Raw genomic sequence first — 18,642 nt, forward strand, 5'->3', positions numbered from 1 at the left:
TTGAGACACTCCTAATGTCTGTAAATGCCATTCCTCTGGCAACTGAGGGGGAGGCAGTCAATCAGGAGATCTGTCATATTGTTTTCCCAAGTAGCTTTCAATAGCCCCTCCCATTATCATTAACTGTGATTACTTTGGCCACTGAGTGAGAGGGAAACAGACAGGAAATACAGCGCCATCTTGTCTTCTCCAGAAACCATCTTGTTTTCTACTGCCATTCCTTCAGCCACTAAGTGGGAGTCAGGCAGCCGGGTAGCAAAGCTCCATTGTGTCTTTGTCCAGTAGCTGTTGAGGGCCCGTCCCACTGCCTTTAACTGCCATTCATTTGTTTGTTTTATTGCCCATTAACATAGCAGTCATGTTTTGTCCATTTTGCTGAATAAGACTCCTACTATCTGTAACTGCCATTCCTTTGGCCACTGAATGGGAGGGAGCCAGTCAGGAAATATAGTGCTATCTTACTTTCTCAAGCCATCTTGTTTTTAACTGCCATTCCTTTGGACACTGAGTGGGAGGGAGGCAGTCAAGAGACACAGCACCATCTTGTCTCCTCGAGCAGCAATTGAGACTCCCAGTGCCTTTAGCTGCCATTCCTTTGGCCACAGAGAGAGAGTCAGTCAGTCAGGAGACATAGCTGCATTGCATTTTGTGTAGAAGCAGTCGAGAGCTCCTCCTCCTGCCTTTAGCTGTCATTTCTTTGGCCACGGAGTGGAAGGGAGGCAGTCAGATGACACACAGCCATCTTGTTTTCTACTGCCTTTATTTTAGCCACCGAGTGGGAGGGAGGCAGTCCAGAAACATGGTGCCATCTTGTCTTCTCCAGGCGATATTCAGAGTCTCTCCCACTGTCTTTAACAGGCCACTGAATGACAAACAAAACAGCCAAACACAGCTCCATCATTTTGTCTCTAGCAGTTCTCAAGAATCCCTCCTATTGCTTTTAACTGACATTAGGGAGAATCTATATATAATGTTTTGCTAGATACTATATCACCACAGCAACGTTGGCAAAAATAGATAAACCACCACAAAGTATTTGATGGTGTTGTGGGAAATAGAAAGGGACATTCTCCCACATGTGGTGGACCTGTGAGACCATACAGGCATTTTTGGGAGAAGATAACTAAGGAGACCAATAAAATGCTATATAATAAGATAAAAAAGCCCAAGAGTTGTGTATATTAGGTTTACATAAAGAGAGAAAAATACTCAAACGGACAAAGAAATATACCAATATAGCTTTGCCATGGCAAGATTAACCATAGCCAAAGACTAGAAATGGGGACAAAGTTTAAAGTGGATTGAAGGGAAAGAATCATAGGGTTGGAAGAGACCTCATGGGTCATCCAGTCCAACCCCCTGCCAAGAAGCAGGAAAATTACATTCAAAGCACCCCCAACAGATGGCGATCCAGCCTCTGTTTAAAAGCCTCCAAAGAAGGAGCTTCCACCACACTCCGGGGCAGAGAGTTCCAATGCTGAACGGATCTCACAGTCATGAAGTTCTTCCTAACATTCAGATGGCATCTTCTTTCTTGTAGTTTGAAGCCATTGTTCCGCGTCCTAGTCTCCAGGGCAGCAGAAAACAAGCTTGCTCCCTCATCTCTATGATTTCCTCTCCCATACTTATACATAGCTATCATGTCTTCTTTCCGCCTTCTCTTCTTCAGGCTAAACACGCCCAGCTCTTTAAACTGCTCCTCATAGGGCTTGTTCTCCAGACCCTTGATCATTTCAGTTGCATTTTTAATGCGGAAATATATGCTAATGGCCAAACTAACCAATAATAAGAGGAACAAAAGTAATGAGGACTGTTTGGAAAAGTGGAAGTTGGCCATGGCATATCTGAGTGGAGGGTCAGTGTCACAGAGGAGCACCATTAGGAATTTAGGATTGGGCTATGAATAAGGATAGATAAATAGGCTTAAAGGTGTCATAGTTCTTCAGTATCAGAAGAGGTTTTATTTTGTGTGGGATATGGGTTTTGGTGTGTGTATGGTCTGTAATACGTCATGTGTTGTTGTTTGAATGTTATAGTGAACTCTTATATTAATAAAAAATAAGTGAGAATGTGATGATGTGTACATTTTTTATTCCTACAGTTATGTATTATTTTAGATAAGGGTTAGTAATGGTAAATATGTAGTTTTGCCTTATATTGGGGGATGGTAACCGGCTTAACTTGCTTTGAATTGAGTTGCCATGGAGATGGGGGGCAGAGCCAACTGCCACTTGGCAGAGCAGCCATTTGTAACTGTCAGTCTGTGGTCGGTGAACTACAGAGGTGGTTGATCCTGTGGTGTGTGGAAAACCAGCAGGAATCCTATAGTTAGAGAACTACAGGGAAGACTGATTCTTTAAAATTAAGAATCAAGGTTTGGCTGTGAGCCAATATAGTTAGATAAGTCAGGTGACTTATTTATGTTAAATGAACTGCCATAAAGCAAGGGTAGCGTGTGCCAGTACCCATCTGTAAAAGAAAGAACCATCTTTTTAAAGAAACTGTTTGAAACCTGTTTAGTGGAAGGAAGAGCCCTTCCCAGAGTTATTCAAGAACTAAATGTAACCTATCAAGATTTGTGCCTCTCAAAGTTAAGTAACATGGAATCCATCGTACTTCTTCTACATTCCAATAAACTTGTTACTGTTTTTTTTCTAAAGCCTTGCCCCTGATACAATTCCTTTCCAAGTCAGGTCACCCTGTACTGAATTACTAGCCTTAAGCTACGCTATCAAACTAAACAAACCCTCATTAAGTGGGGGCACCCTTACAGACATATTACGCATTGGTGGCAGAAAAAAATTACGCTTCCTCACAGAGAACAACAACAACAAAATCCTATCATCCCTTTGGCTACTGTGTGGGAGGCAGTCAGTCAGCAGGCAGGGCGCCATTTTGTTTTCTCAAGCAGTTGTTGAGAGACATTCCCATTGCCTTTAACCGCCATTCCTTTAGCCCAGAGAGCCTCAAACCTTTTAAACAGAGGGCCAGGTCACAGCCCCTCAAACTGTTGGGAGAGCCGGATTATAATTTGAAAAAAAAACATGACTGAATTCCTATGCACACTGCACATATCTTATTTGTAGTGCAAAAACAAAAAAAAACACTTAAAAATAACACAATAATTACAATGAAGAACAATTTTAACAAATATAAATGTATTAGTATTTCAGTGGGAAGTGTGGACCTGCTTTTGGCTGATGAGATAAGATTGTTGTTGTTGTGTACTTTCAAGTCATTTCAGACTTAGGTTCACCCTGAGCGAGGTCCAGGTAAATGACCTTGGAGGGCTGTATCCAGCTCCCAAGGTCTTAGTTTGAGGAGTCAGTCAGGAGACCCAGCAGCACCATCTTGTCTTCTCAAGCAGCTGTTGATACACTCCTAATGTCTGTAAATGCCATTCCTCTGGCAACTGAGGGGGAGGCAGTCAATCAGGAGATCTGTCATCATATTGTTTTCCCAAGCAGCTTTCAAGAGCCCCTCCCATTATCATTAACTGTGATTACTTTAGCCACTGAGTGAGAGGGAAACAGACAGGAGATATAGCGCCATCTTGTCTTCTCCAGGAGCCATCTTGTTTTCTACTGCCATTCCTTCAGCCACTTAGTGGGAGTAAGGCAGCCAGGTAGCAAAGCTCCATTGTGTCTTTGTCCAGTAGCTGTTGAGGGCCCGTCCCACTGCCTTTAACTGCCATTCATTTGTTTATTTTATTGCCCATAAACATAGCAGTCATATTGTTGTCCATTTTGCTGAATAGGTATAAGAAACAAAATAGTAGAGATACCAAATAACTGTCAGACAGTCTGCTTAGAGTATAAAAATGAAGATTTGAAGTTTAACATCTTCCATTAATTCACAATGGCTTGATCACTGATATTTAAAGAGACAGAGTCCGGGGATAAGATGCCAGTCTAAAAGTTTGAATTAACCCCTCCCTTTGCTGCTACTACTCCATTGCAATGCTGTCATTATTCTAAGTTTTCTGGAACTTGCGATGGTTCCAAAGTAAGGGATTTATTTTAAAAAAAAATGTTTTAGATTCAGTTGCTGGGACCTCCAACTGCGCTTTCTCCTTACATTCTGAACTGCTGGGCATAACAGTGTCTACTGTTTTGGACAGCTGGCCTTAACACTTTGAATAAAAAAAGGAAATGAAGAAATGAAATTCCTTAGTACTGTGTTACAAATACAAACATTTATTCTCTATTTTCTCAGGATTTGGGTCCAATTGATTGAATGGAAAATCAACAGCAAATATTATAGAACAAAACTCTCCATATTCTGACATTGTGCTTTTACATGATTCGTGTTGGCCCTTGAAGCCTCTTTGGTAGCATCCCTTTTGGGAAAGTCTTTGCAAATTGCTGTGAATTTCTGTCACTCTGTTCCTGAACTTTTTATTATGTTTGATGCCAGTGTAATTCGGTCCAATAGGAATGTGCACAAATATTCCTGACTCCAAAGGGGCATTTTCTTGCATCTTGGCTTTGCAGGATGTTACTGTTAATGACTTTGGAGCATTATCTTTCCTCATTCCAACTACCCAGGCATCGTCTTTGGAATATAAGTCACCTCCTGGAAGATGTTTTTGGGACATCCCACCCCAGACACCATTATATTTATTTATTTATTATCTATTTACGACATTTATAGGCCACCCTTCTCACCCCGAAGGGGACTCAGAGCAGCTTACAAGTCATAAGTACATACAACATATTGCATTATTAGCATAGTACTAATACATCATTCATAATATTAGTATTATATAATATTATATTGTTGCTGGGGGAGGGGCTCTGATGTCACAGGAGACAAGATGGAACTGTCTTCCCAGCTCCCCTTCTTTACTCTGGCCCCAGAGTCATGACATGACCATCCAGTGTCTCCCCAACTGGAAGAGGCAGACAATGCAAAGTGAATAGGAAGAAGCATCATGACTGGAAGAAAGAATGTGGCAACAGAGGAAGTAGTTATTTGGTTCCAAATGATAAATTAATGACTAGAAATAAAAACAATGGATTTAAATACGATTATCAATAAATAAAATGTACTCAACACCTATCTCAATTTTCAGTTCGTTTTATGTATTAAATATTTAATATTAAAACTTCCAAAACCTTGCAGAATGATTACTACCATGTAATTATAAAGCACTTTAAAAATATATGCACAGGAATTAAATCAAATGGAAAAATATCAAATTCTCCATGCTAGGCAAATTAGCAGCAATTAAATCTTAGATTTGTTAAAAATATCAAATAGAATAAATTATGTAGCAATTTAACCTGCAAAATTAGCATTTATAAAATACAGTGAAAAAAGAATTCCAATATGAAAAGGGGAATCTTTTGATTTGTCATCTCTATACTGGAAAAAATAACTTAAAATGACAGTATTCATGGATGACAAATTATTTACTTTAACAGGTTTTTAAAATTTTATTAGTTTTAACTATGCATTTTAAATAACTCCAATGTTTAATTCTATTTTAATGTTTTATATATTTTAGGTTTTAATTTACATACTGTGTGATTTTTAGAATTATCCACCTTGAGTCTCCTTAGAGAGAAAATGTCAGATATAAATACATATAATAAGAATAGGAATATCAGTCTGGCATAGAGCCTGCAATGCCATGTACTGATTGGTGTTCTTCCATCCAAGCATTAACCAGGGCATACTCTACTTATCACCAATCCTTATTTCCACAATTGTCAAAGGCTTTCATGGCCGGAGTCACTGGGTTGTTGTACGTTTTTGGGGCTGTCTGGGGAAAAGTTATTATTGTGGAAGAGTTATTATCGGGGGAGGGATCTCCACTGAGGGTTTATCACCAATCCTTGTTTCCACAATTGTCGGAGGCTTTCTTGGCCAGAGTCACTGGGTTGTTGTAAGTTTTGGGGGCTGTCTGGCCATGTTCCAGGGAAATCTATTCAGAAGGAAGGGAAATCTATTCCCCGAAGCATAATTATTGGATGGGGGGAGGGGAGGAGGGGTCTCCACTGAGGCCACAGATCGTTTCCCAGTCATACAGATCTAGGATCGCAAGACCACTCACATCCCCAAACATATCCATTCATTCCTATATTGAAGCTCTTTGCTTTATAGTAGGAGGCCATTACCTGGGTCTCCTTTCCAATGTTTATAATTGTCTCTTAATTGTCTCTTGGCATGCTTGCAGTCTTTTGCAAAATGGCTCAGTTTGTTATAGGAGAAGCACTTTTTACTTCTTACACCAAACACAGCTCTGCAATTTGACTCTACATCCCCATCCTCTTCAGTCACTATCCTCTACTGCTCAGTTCCATCATGGCGACCTTCTTGCCACATGGTTGCTGCTTCAAAATTTCTTAAATCTTGTTCTTCCAAAATCCTACTACATATTGAGAAAAAGCAGCAGCAAGACACCCTCCTTGAGGTAAGAAGACCACTAAAGGAGTTCCAAAACCCACCCCTGGTTCCTCTTCCTTTCCTCTTCAGAAAAAAAATATTTTGTTAAAAGAGAACCATGAAGGGGGGGATGCAGGATGAAGTGGGGCACTGCTGAGGAAAGGCCTTGGGGAAAGGCAGCACACCCTCCTTCCAAGCCCAGAGGGCCTGGGGTGCTCCCTTCTTCCACCGCCAAGGCTGCCTCCCTCTCTGGAGCCCAGGCCTGGCCCCGCTGGAGTCGCCAGCATGGGACAGTGTGGGGTGCTGCCTGGCTCTGTGCCTCCTCCATCTTCTGGGCCCAGATCAAGGCCCACTTCTGCAGTACCTCCGCCTCAACCCTGGCCGTGAGCGCCCAGATGAGGGGTCGTGAGAGGAGGACCGCTTGGCCTTGGCTTATGTTCAACATGAGCTCGAGAATGGAAGAAAGGGAGGGTTCTGCCTTTGTGCTGCAATGAGGTTGGATTGAGAGGTATTATAACACAAAAACCGATTGGAGACTATATGTAAAGTGAAACAACATTTTATTGAAACAACTGAATTTCCTTTCCCTAGTTGCTACTGAAAGTCTTTGTGAAAAGGAAATTGTATAAGCTTCTGCAACCCTGTTATGTACTCAAAATGTGTGACTGCTGTTGTTTTACTATATAGATATTAGATGTGACTACTATTATTTTACTATCAATGCAACAATATCACTATCTATATCTTACTTTTATCTATATAACTATATGACTATCCAAGTATCTTTGACTGAACGTGAATTTCTGTGCACTTTCTATTCCTGTTTGCTTCCACTCTAACCGATTTGCCTAAGTGTAAAATAACTACCATTCTGGAGCCAAGGCTTGAGCTTCTTTCCCCCCCCTCCCATAGCCTTAAAGGCACAGGCAACAATTTATAGATTCTGTCTCTGGAGGCAGGACACTCCCCACCTAAAACTTACCAATAAGTTTTACCCCTTATTAATAATAAATTAATGACTAACTAATACATAAATATAAACTAATCTTATATATATGCTACACTATTCTAGTCTATGGGGTCATAACTGTGAAACAACAGAAGAAGGTCCAAAATTGGTCTCTCGAAGATTCTGGATTCCGCTGCATTTGTCGTCTTCACTCTAACCTGTGCACATATTGATCGTTACTTGGAATGACTTTGACGATTACCACTTCCTTCTAGGTGTATCCTTTTCCTGCATCAAAACAATATCACCTACATGAAGGTTATCTTGGGCTCACATCCACTTGGATTTTTTTGAAACAGAGGTAGATATACTCTTTGACATCATTTCAAAAATGTGTTCGCTAACGATTTCACTTGTTGCCACTGTTTCCAATGGATGTTCTCCAGCTTCGCTGTTATAATGATGTCCTCCCCTTCTGGCGTCTTAAAAGTCAACAGAGTTGCTGGTGTTAAGACTTCTGGGTCTGTTGATATTGGTGTCAGAGGACAACTGTTAACTATAGGCATCACTTTCACCATGAGGGTGACAAGGACCTTGTGGGTGAGACTGGTAACACTTAGCAACATGGCATCAAGAATTCTTCTGATAATACCTATCATCCTTTCCCATGTTCCTCCCATGTGAGATGCATGTGGATTGAATAGTCATTTACAACTGTCTTGTTTGAGAAATACTAGGACATCTGGATCTAACATAGACCTTTCTAAGTCTTTACATGTGCCTTTAAAGTTTATACTACAGTCTGATCTTAGAATTTTTGCTGGACCTCTGATTGCAAAGAAGTGTTGTAAGGTGTAAATAAAGAATGTTGAGTTCATGGATTCTATGAGTTCAATATGGACAGCTCACAAGCATAGACAAGTAAACATTACTGCTCACCTCTTGTTGTTTCCTACCCCTCCTCTTGTTCTCCTAGTAACTATCTCCCATGGTCCAAAATGTCTACACTGACATTGGCGAATGGTGGTTGTATGGTTATACGGTCTCTTGGTAGGTCAGCCATGATTTGCTGGGGATGTTCACCTGTTAAGTCTTTTACAAATAACAGTCATGAATGACCTTGGTAACTAGGGTTTTTTCTGCAATAACAACTTTCATTCTCTTCCATCTTAAGTTTGGACTGAGTTAAACAATCCCCAACTCTTAGTACTCCGGAACTGTCTAAAAAAGGATTGAGAATATCTTAGAGTACTCGATTTTGGTATACACTGGTGCTGTCTAAGGTTCTGTGTTTCCCTTCTGTACACCTCTGATTGTACAATTAAGATTATTTTTATTTCTGCTTCTTTTCTGTCATCTATAGAAGTGGGCTTGTTATTTTTATACTTGATGAAGTGTAGAATTTAAGCTATACTTGTGACTAGTCTTTTCCAGGATGAGAATTTAGTAAACCTTCTTGAGAACATTCAAACTCTTGCCCTTGAATACTACAAAAGATTAACCCAATTCTCCTATCTATCTGTGAACACCAACTGACTACCTAACTCTCAACTGACAAATCCCAACTGCCAAAACCCAAGCCTCAAATTCAAAAAGTACACTTTTTCCCCTCTATCTGAATATTAGGCTCCGCTCCCTATTCCTAACCAATCCTGACCATCTACTCTTTGCTTACTGGACTAGGACACGCCCCCTCTAAGAAAACCTGACTATGTGGGAGTGGAGCAAGGAATCCTGTGCGTGCATGCTTACCTGCAGTGGTGGGAAAGCCAGCAAAAGTCCCGGCTGAGGTCCATGGAAGACCAGGAATGGCAAAGGTGTATCTTGGGGCCCTCTGGCACCCGGTAGTGGATGGCAGGCAGGAAGCAGCCCTCAGGGTCCCGGCTGAAGATGGTGGCCTGGTGAGGTGGGGTCTCCAGTACTGGCAGTGGGAGGGCCAAGGGTGGCAGCACCCCCTCAACCTCGCACAGAGGGCAGAAGGATGGGGAAAGGACCATGGTTGTAGTGTGGGTGGGAGGAGATTGTGGCCAGCCAAAATTTGGGGAAGATGTGAGATATCAAGCCTCCCTTTCTCTTCAGAAGCCTCTCCCTTCAAGTACATTGTGACTTCTTTTCTAGGCAGGAAACTCAGAAGTGAAGGAACCTGGACATCCTGAGCCTCCCTCAGAAATGTGAAGCAAAAGGGGTACCCTCAAGTAAACACCAGTGGATGTGGTGTGGGGAAATGGGGGGTGGGGGAGAAGGCCTGTGCATATGCCCTTAGCTCTCTGAGAAGGCCAGCAACAATTCCTGGGTGAGATCGGGGAACGGCAAGGTGATGTTACCAGCTCCTCAAGGCTTTGAAAAGTGGCCTCCTCCAAGGAAGGGATGCCTGGCTGGAATGAACTCTCCTTCCTCTGGCTCTCTCCTCAGGTTTGTTGCAGTGTGGCAAGGAGGAGCCTTGAGGGCCTATCTGTCCTAAGGAGAAAGCTGACCAAAACCCATGAGTCAAATTCAGGGAGTCCCAGGATGTATGAGGCGATGTTGCCAGCTTATCTCCTCTTCTGGGAAGGCTTTGTGTTCGAAGTATATTTTTAATTCTTGGAAGGAACCTTCCTCCAGCTCTCTCCTCAAGGCAGCAGCATTGTTCTCAGGGACAACTCTGGTCTCTCTTACTCTGTGAGTTTGTGGGCCTGACTCAGGGCTTGCTTCCTATGTGCCTCAGCCTTGGAACTCAAGACCCAGAGGGTCTGCCACTGTTGAATGAAAGTACTGTATCTCAGCCAAAAAAGGAAACACCCTATTTTTCTTTCTGAAGAAAATGTAAAATGTGGCTGAAGCAGAAACACATGGCAAACATGTTCTCATTTTTGAAAGATTTCATATTTTTCAAAGGAAAGCTTGAGTCTGTAATCCAGAGCATGGTGGAGACTCCTTCTCTGGAGGATTGTAAGCTGGATGGCCATCTGTGGCCGGGGGGGGGGGGGGGGGGAGAGTTTCCTTCATTTTGTGTTTCTGTATGTCAGGGGGTTGGATGGCTCTTCCAACTCTTTGCTTCTATGGGTGGATGAGAAGTAGCAGAGCAGGTGGTTGAAAGAATAATGGGGCGAGGGGAGGAAAAAGGATCAACTATTTTTCCCCTTCATCTTCCTAGCCCGATATTGATCTACACTATCCTGGGCATTGCCCCCTTAGACGGTTTAGGTCTACTCTGACCATCTTGGCCCTTAGTAATTCACTTCAGATTATGGAATAGTGCTTAACTTGGTTTTACCCTGAATTTGTTTTGTCTTCATAATTTTGTTTTTTGTTTGAATACTCTGTATATTCTTTTATGTCTTTGCATGTATTGAAAACCGCCCTGGGGGAGATAGGGTGATAGGGCTGAGAATGGCGGTTAATAAGTGCATCAAATAAATAAATAAATAAATTATTATTATTATTATTATTATTATTATTATTATTTGAAACACCACAAGATGAGTCCACAGCAGACACTCTGCTGGCTGTTGTATTGGATCACACGTCGGACACTTCCCAAGTGTCTAGGACTGTGTGATGTATCGGCAAATAATGCGTGCAGATCCCAGTAAGGTGGCCTTCTGCAGCTGGCAGATGGTAATCTTGTCAGCACTGATTGTGATTAAGGTCTTTAGGCACTGCACCCAGTGTGCCGATCACCACTGGAACCACCTTTACTGGTTTGTGACAGAGTCTTTGCAGTTTGATCTTTAAATCCTCATATCGTTTGATCTTTAAATCCTCATATTGTGTCATCTTTTCCAGTTGTTTCTCTTCAATCCTGCTGTCACCCTGGATTGCAGCATCAACAATCCACACTTTGTTTTTTAACACGATTGTGCTCCAAAACTCTGTCTGAACCCCAAAGTCCCAGAATAGCCTGAGGTGTTCATTTTCTGTAACTTTTTCTGGCTTGTGATCCCACCAGGTCTTTGTCACAGGTAGATGGTATTTGTGGCACAAGTTCCAATTAATCATCTGAGCAACAATGTTATGCCTCTGCTTGTAGTCTGTATGCACAATCTTCTTACAGCATCTGCTTCCTTGCAGAGTCTACACTTGGGATCTGTCGTCGACTTTTCAATTATGGCTTTGATGGCATTTATTCTAATAGCTTGTTCTTGGGCTGCCAGAATCAGGCCCTCTATCTCCTTTTTCAAAGTTCCATTTGTGAGCCACAGCTATGTTTTTTCTTTGTCAATTTGGCTCTCAATTTTTCCAGGAACTGTCCACAAAGAGCCTTCTTTTGCCAGTTTTCTCTTCTGCTCTGGATTGTGTTTTTTACAGTATTAATTCTTTGTCTTTTGCACATGAAGCAGTTTACTACTATTGACTTCCCTCAATGTTGGTTCTTGACTGCCTTTCACACAATCTACCAGTGCGTGTTTCTCTTCTTCTACCGTTTGTTTCACTTGCAGAAACCCTCTGCCTCCTGATTTTCTGGGCAGGTAAAGTCTGTCGACATCACTATGCGGGTGTAATGAGAGGTGGATTGTCATCAGTTTTCATGTTTTTCTGTCCAGGTCATCCAGCTCTGCTTGCATCCAGTTCACAATTCCAGCAGTATATCTAATGACGGGATGGCCCAGGTGGATATATTCTTTGCTGACCACATTTTTCACATGTCCATGCTTGATATTGTCCAACTGTAGTATGCCCAGATATTTATAGGCTTCAGGCTGATTGCATTTTATGGTTTGTCCATTTGGCATCTCTATGACCTCGCTGTGGGTAATTTTCCCTTTCTTTAATGCCACTGTGGCACATTTGTCTAGTCTGAACTCCATACTGATGTCAATGCTGTATATTCTGACTGTGTTGGTCAGTGACTGGATTTCTTTTTCTGATTTTCCGTAAAGCTTTAGATCATCCATGTACAGCAAGTGGGGAAATCTTTGGTGAATTTCTTGCTGTTTGGTAGCCCAGGTTTGTTTTCTGTAGAATTACTGACAGAGGGATCATTGCAATGATGAACAGCAGTGGTGACATCATTATCATTATCATTATTATTATTATTAGAAACACAACAAGATGAGTCCACAGCAGACAAGATCACTCTGCTGGTTGTTGTATTGGGCTGTGTGATGTATCGGCGAATAATGTGTGCAGATCCCTATTATTATTATTATGGCTGTTCTGATATGGCTGGAGCAGAGAGAACAATAGGCAAAGTTTGGGGCCACTGGGAAGGAGATTCTGGTGAAGACTGGGTTTTTTTTGGGGGGGGGGGGGGCTAATGCCACTCTTGTCAAGGTTTTCTATTATTTTGTCAGTAAGTAGTTTTGGCTTCTTTGGTTCCGGGGTCTTCCTGAGTAAACCAAGAGTGGAACCATCCATGAAGACTTGAGATTCTTTCCTGCCTCTCTCTATGTCTGCTCCAAAAATCAAGAAGCAGGAGTTTGAATGACAAAACCAGTGCTGTTGTGCAACACATTTAAACCCTGAAACATTGCTGCTCTAACGTCTTGTTGCCTTGGATTATGGTTTTCTTCCACTAGACTTAGGTCACAGCCTGATTTCCCAAAACTCAGGCCTATTGATACTGGGGATCCCTGTTGGTTTTGTTGGCCCTGAGGTCTTCTGGAGGGAACCAGGAGCAGAACTGGCCAGGAAGAGACCAGATCTTTTCCTGTCTTTCTCCATGTTTGCTCTGAGACTCAAGAAGTAGAAGTTTGAGAGAGTTAATCAATGCTGCCTTGAAAAAGAAAGACTGAGGCACAAAGATCGGCGGGAAAGCATTATATGTACATACACATCAAGACAGATTGGATGCTAGAGTGGAACAGGCTACCATATTTTCACTTTGCTGTTGCCTCTGCAACAGCTTTCTGAGACTTTCTGGGTGCTGCTGGCTTCAGTTTCAGTCCCTGGAACTTGCCACAGCTCTGAGGGAAGTGGATTCTGGTAGTTGCATGCTTCAAACTCAGTCTCTGGCTCTTGGACCTGCTCTTTCTCCTTACAGTCTGTGCTAGGAATCATGTTGCTTTATAGTGATGGAGTTCTGGTTTAGAAGTCTGAAGAGAATCATGTCCATTACGCTGAATAAATAAAAAAGAAGTAATTAAGAAAGTTACTTAGTATTGCATTACAGAAATACAAACATGCCTTCCCTGTTATCTCAGGATTCAGACCCAGTTAACTAAGTGTTAACAGCTAATACTACAGAATAAGACTTTCCGTGTTTTGAGGGCAAAGTGGGACCTTGTGAGCCAATTTACCCATTCCTAATTTTGGAGGTCTGTTTCTGAGAATAATTCTACAGCATGGAGCCTGGGAAGTTAATGTGATCAAGCTGCTTTGTTTCTGAAGACGAGAGTTTCAGTCCTCACACAGCCTTGGAAAATCAATGAGATATCTAATCAGATATATCATATTTACCTGTTTAGCAATTGTGATACAAATTTTGGACAAAGGGGCTGTTTCCAGCCCAAACTGTAATGAGAGCATTGTCCCTTTTCATCTTAGAGAACTGGAGTGAGGAACATAAAATGTATCCTACTTGCTCTTGTCAGAAGGTGGATGCAGGCCTGTCCTGAAGATAACAAGGGAGAAGGGGAAAACTTAGCAAGTAAATCCAAAGACCCTCTGTGGAATCTTTGCAAGTTGCAATAACAAATAAGGTAAAGGTAAAGGTAAAGGTAGTCCCCTGACATTAAGTCCAGTCATGTCTGACTCTGGGGTGTGGTGCTCATCTCCATTTCTAAGCCGAAGAGCCGGCATTGTCCGTAGACACCTCCAAGGTCATGTGGCTGGCATGACTGCATGGAGCGCCGTTACCTTCCCGCCGGAGCGGTACCTATTGATCTACTCACATTTGCATGTTTTCGAACTGCTAGGTTGGCAGAAGCTAGGGCTGACAGCGGAAGCTCACGCTGCTCCCCGGAATCGAACCTGCGACCTTTCGATCAACAAGCTCAGCAGCTCAGTGCTTTAACCCACTGCGCCACCGGGGGCTCCAACAATTAACCAACATGCAAATCATAGAAATCTGCCTTTCTCCTAACCAAGCTGGAGATGGGCAGCCTCTGGCCTATAACTAAGCCCATCACATCTCAAGAGTGTGCACTCTCATCAACCTCCACTAGAGATGAGCCACAAAAACTGGAAACTCAGGATTAGACTCGCAGATTGGGCAACCCTACCCACACCAAGGAGCAACCATGTAGTTTAGGGCAGTAGGGCAAGCTGTATAATGTACTCTGTCCTTCAATAGAGAGGAACTCTAGGGAAGGGGAGACAAATACTACTGATGTCTGAGGCAATTTTCTCATGGCTGCCAAACAATAGGGCTGGCCCAGACCGCTAGCAACTCTGAAACATATTATGATCATAAGTGCTTGTTCTGTGATCTCTTTGCAAGCTGTCATTCTTAGTCTCGTTGATACAGTTTTTCATGCCATTACAGCACTTCCTCACTTAACACAGTTCCAGCCAGCAAGAAAAAAAAACCACACACACAAAACAAATACTTCTGGATCAAACCATGGATCTCCCTTTCGATCTGCTCTCAAGAGACTAGTGGGATCAATCAAAATCTCAAGGCCTTTGATTACAACAGGCTGTAGCTGCTAGCTTGTGTAGGCTATGTTCTCAAAAGGAGGAGAAATGTAAAAGTCATGTGTACATATTCTGTTTACACCACAGCTAAGAACTGCTGATTTGTCTGTTCTGCCCAAAAGGGAGTTCAGTATAACTCAAAAGACTCAAAAGCAGACTATAGAAAGCGACTTTCATAATGAATGAACATAACAACTTTGAAACTATCCACTAACCATGCAGTGATAAGTTGATGCTCTGCATTCAAAAACATCAATCTACTATTAAGGGGATGAATGGTGTCCACTTGCATTAAAAGTAACTTCCTAAACTCCATTTAAATTCCTTCATTTATGAGATGCTTCCTCCCTCTGATAAGTACATTTTCACATCTACCTTGACATCGTTTAGTAATAAACAAAGACAGTGTTTTTCTCCATTTTGGCAACAGTCAACATTATTTTAATTGCTCCAGGTCTTTTCAAAATTTTGTTCTATTTGTTGTGTTGATTCTTGCTGGTTTTATTGTTGTTTGACTTTTCAACGGTCTTTGAAAACTGCTTTGGAGATGCTTTATATCAAAAGGTGGGCTGTAGATTAAATACAGACTTTTTCACCAACTATTTATTTATTTGTCGTGTCAGGACAACCAGTCAAATTATATTACATTACTAAAAGATCAAAGCAAACAAACAGACAAAATACAAAACTTGTGAGTTTGGTAGTTGATCAAATGTCCCTTGACCAGTATCTGGCCACTTGGAGTGCTTCTGGTGTTGCTGCAAGAAGGTCCTCCATTGTGCATGTGGCAGGGCTCAGGGTGCATTGCAGCAGGTGGTCAGTGGTTTGCTCCTCTCCACATTCTCATGTCAAGGATTCCACTTTGTAGCCCCATTTCCGAAGGTTGGCTCTGCATCTCGTGGTGCCAGAGCGCAGTCTGTTCAGTGCCTTCCAAGTCGCCCAGTCCTCTGTGTGCCCAGGGGGGAGTCTCTCATTTAGGATCAGCCATTGGTTGAGGTTCTGGGTTTGAGCCTGCCACTTTTGGACTCTCGCTTGCTGAGGTGTTCCAGCGAGTGTCTCTTTTGCATATCAGCAGGCATATGCCCTTCATTCTCTTTTTTGAAAAAAATGACAAAAATTTTCTTTTAAAAAATCTTTAAAACTAGCATGATATTGTCACCCCAGTGTCTTAAAACATCCAGGCCATTTCACATCACAGTTTATGTCCCCACATTGTGGAAATCCTCTGTCCAGTTCTTATCAGTAGGAATCATTTTCCCCAACCCACTATTTACAAGGTGAGTGCTGACACAAACAGGCATGGAAAAGGTCCGGGAAGCCTCGGGCTTATCAAGGCCATCTGTGTCCAGCAGGGTGGGTGCTCATAGTATAGTGATGGATTAGGAAATCTGAAAGATCTGGGTCTGAACACCCCCTCGGACCTGGAAGGCCGCTGAGGGAGCATGTGCAGAGCACATTCTCTCAGCCTCAGAGGAAGGATCACCAAACCTTTCCTGAAGCCTTTCCCCCTACCTTGGCCCTGTCACAATCCCCTCCCACCACAGCACATCCATGACCTCTCCTTCCCTCCCCTCTGCCCCCCTCGCCAACCGGGGCTCCTGACTCCGTTCCTCACCTCCTGCTCCTTTTCCCTGAATGATCCAGAAGCCAATGCACTCCTTGCCCCAGTGAGTCTCACTTGCCAGCCATCCCGCCTGCCCTCTTGCCCTACTCCAGACTCCCTCTCCTACTACTCCTATTCCTAGAGTTCACTTTGGAGAAAAGCCAAGGCCAAGCAGTCCCCCTCCAACAGCGCCCCCTCTGGGCCCTGAATGTGAGGGCTAAGGCAGAGGTGCTATAAAAGCAAACCCTCATCCAGACATAGAAGGAAGCAGCCCAGGACCATCCAGTGCTCCACCTCATCCAGCCCTGGGTCTTCCTTCTCAACATCGAGGAACATCCCAGCAGGATCAGGCCCATGGCCATGCTCAAGGGAAGAATGCAGCAGCAGCAAGGGCCTCAGGTCCTCTTAAAGTGGAGGGATGCAGAGGGTATGCTGCCGCCCATGGCCCTCCTCCCACTGCCCACAAGCCAGGCCTCCATCCTCAGCTGAGACACCGAGGGCTGTATCCTGCCCACCATCTGCCACCAGACACCAGAGGACCCCATGATGCCCCCTTGCTGCTCCTAGGACTCCCTGGACTTCAGAGTCCTGCCCAGAGTTCCCGCGACTGCAGGTAAGCACACATGCACACAACTCATTTGCTCCCCACCCGTCCTCCCCTTTGCCAATGGGGTTTGGTTGAGGTGCCCTCCCATCTCATGTTTCTGAGGGAAGCTCACGTGGCCGCTGCCCCTCCCTTTTGACTTTCTCGCCTAGAAAAGAAGCCACTGTGCGCTTGAAGTTAGGAGGAGACTCCTGAACAGAACGAGAGGTGGGGCTCCTCAGTTGTCTGTATAGAAGAGTTGGAGGAGACCGCAAGGGACATCTAGTGCAACAACCTCCCTGTCCTCCATGCTCAAGGTCACAATGAACCAAGGCCAAGCAACACTTCTCTTGCAGAACCCCCTCTGGGGCCCCAATGCCAGGGCAGAGGTGAAAGTGGAGCAGAAGTGCCCTGTCTTCTCCCGCCCTAGCTCTTCCCCGCCATCAAGGGCCACCCAGGTGGGCCCAGGCCCCAGGGAAGCAGGCAGCTTTTGCGGCAGGAGCAGGGAGCGCTCCACACCCTCTGGGTGAGGAAGGAGGAGGTGCTGGAAGCCTTGCCCTTGCCCCTGCCTGTAAGGACTAGCACTTTATAGTGACTGAGTGTGGCTTAGAAGCCCCAAAAGGAGGGTCAGAACCCCTCCCCCCCAACTCTGGATAGATGGGCAGGGCACACCCTCTTAGCCTCAGAGGAAGGGTCCCCAAAGCCCTGCTCCATGTCACAATCCCTCTCACCCCATCACATCCAGGCCCCCTCCCTCCCTGCCCCCAGTGAGCCTTGCTAACCCTCAATACCTCACACCCTTTTTTTCTGCAGATTCTTCTGGAAATGAGCTCTGCAAGACGTCAAAGGGGGAGAGGGAGGGGGTGTTACAGGTAGCACTTAAGCCGGCCGTGAGATGGGCCTGCAAGATGGAGGCTGGCGAGGAGCTCTGCCTAGTCCTATCCAGGTTGTGCCAGTCAGCTCTCGTACAATATTATTTCAAAGCCCCTCTCCACATCACTATCCCTTCTTCCCCATCACTTTCAGGCCCCCTCCCTCCCTGCCCCCAGTGAGTCTTGCTTACCCTTAATTGCTCACACCCTTTCCTTTTTTATCTGCAGATTTTTCTGGAGATGGGCTCTGCAGGACCTCAAGGGGCCCTGTTGCCGAGGCATCCCCTGTGGACCCTTAGTGAAAGGGGGTGCTGCAGGCGGCGCAGAAGCCGGCTGTGATATGGGCCTGCAAGGCAGAGGCCAGGGAGGTCTGTGTCCCTCACCAGGACTCCCTCTTCAGCAGATCCCGAGGGCTGCTTCCTGCCTGTCATCCCTCGTTACTGCTATGCACCCGAGGAACCAGTGACACCCCCCTCGCCGCTCCTGGGCTGCCCTGGATCTCACCCGGAAGTCCTGCCCAGAGTTCCCACCACTGCAGGTAAGCACATGCCCAAAACTCCTCACTTGCTCCCCACTCCCATGCCTCCCTTTGCCAATGGGGTTTGCTTGCGGTGCCCTTCCACCGTATGTTTCTAAGGGAGGCTCACGTGGCCCCTGCCTCTCTCTGCTGACTTTCCCGCCTAGAAAG

At 44.2% G+C, this 18,642-nt stretch overlaps 1 long non-coding RNA gene across 1 annotated transcript; it reads right to left on the reverse strand.

The window, feature by feature from the left end:
* Positions 1 to 13,063: 13,063 nt before the first annotated feature.
* LOC132778077 (uncharacterized) lies at positions 13,064 to 18,323 on the reverse strand. Its single transcript, XR_009631734.2, has 2 exons — positions 18,146 to 18,323; positions 13,064 to 13,377 (listed from the first exon to the last, which is right to left on the reverse strand). It is a non-coding gene; the product is annotated as an uncharacterized lncRNA (long non-coding RNA).
* Positions 18,324 to 18,642: the final 319 nt, after the last annotated feature.

Source organism: Anolis sagrei, chromosome 6, assembly GCF_037176765.1.
Source record: "Anolis sagrei isolate rAnoSag1 chromosome 6, rAnoSag1.mat, whole genome shotgun sequence".
NCBI lineage: Eukaryota > Metazoa > Chordata > Lepidosauria > Squamata > Dactyloidae > Anolis > Anolis sagrei.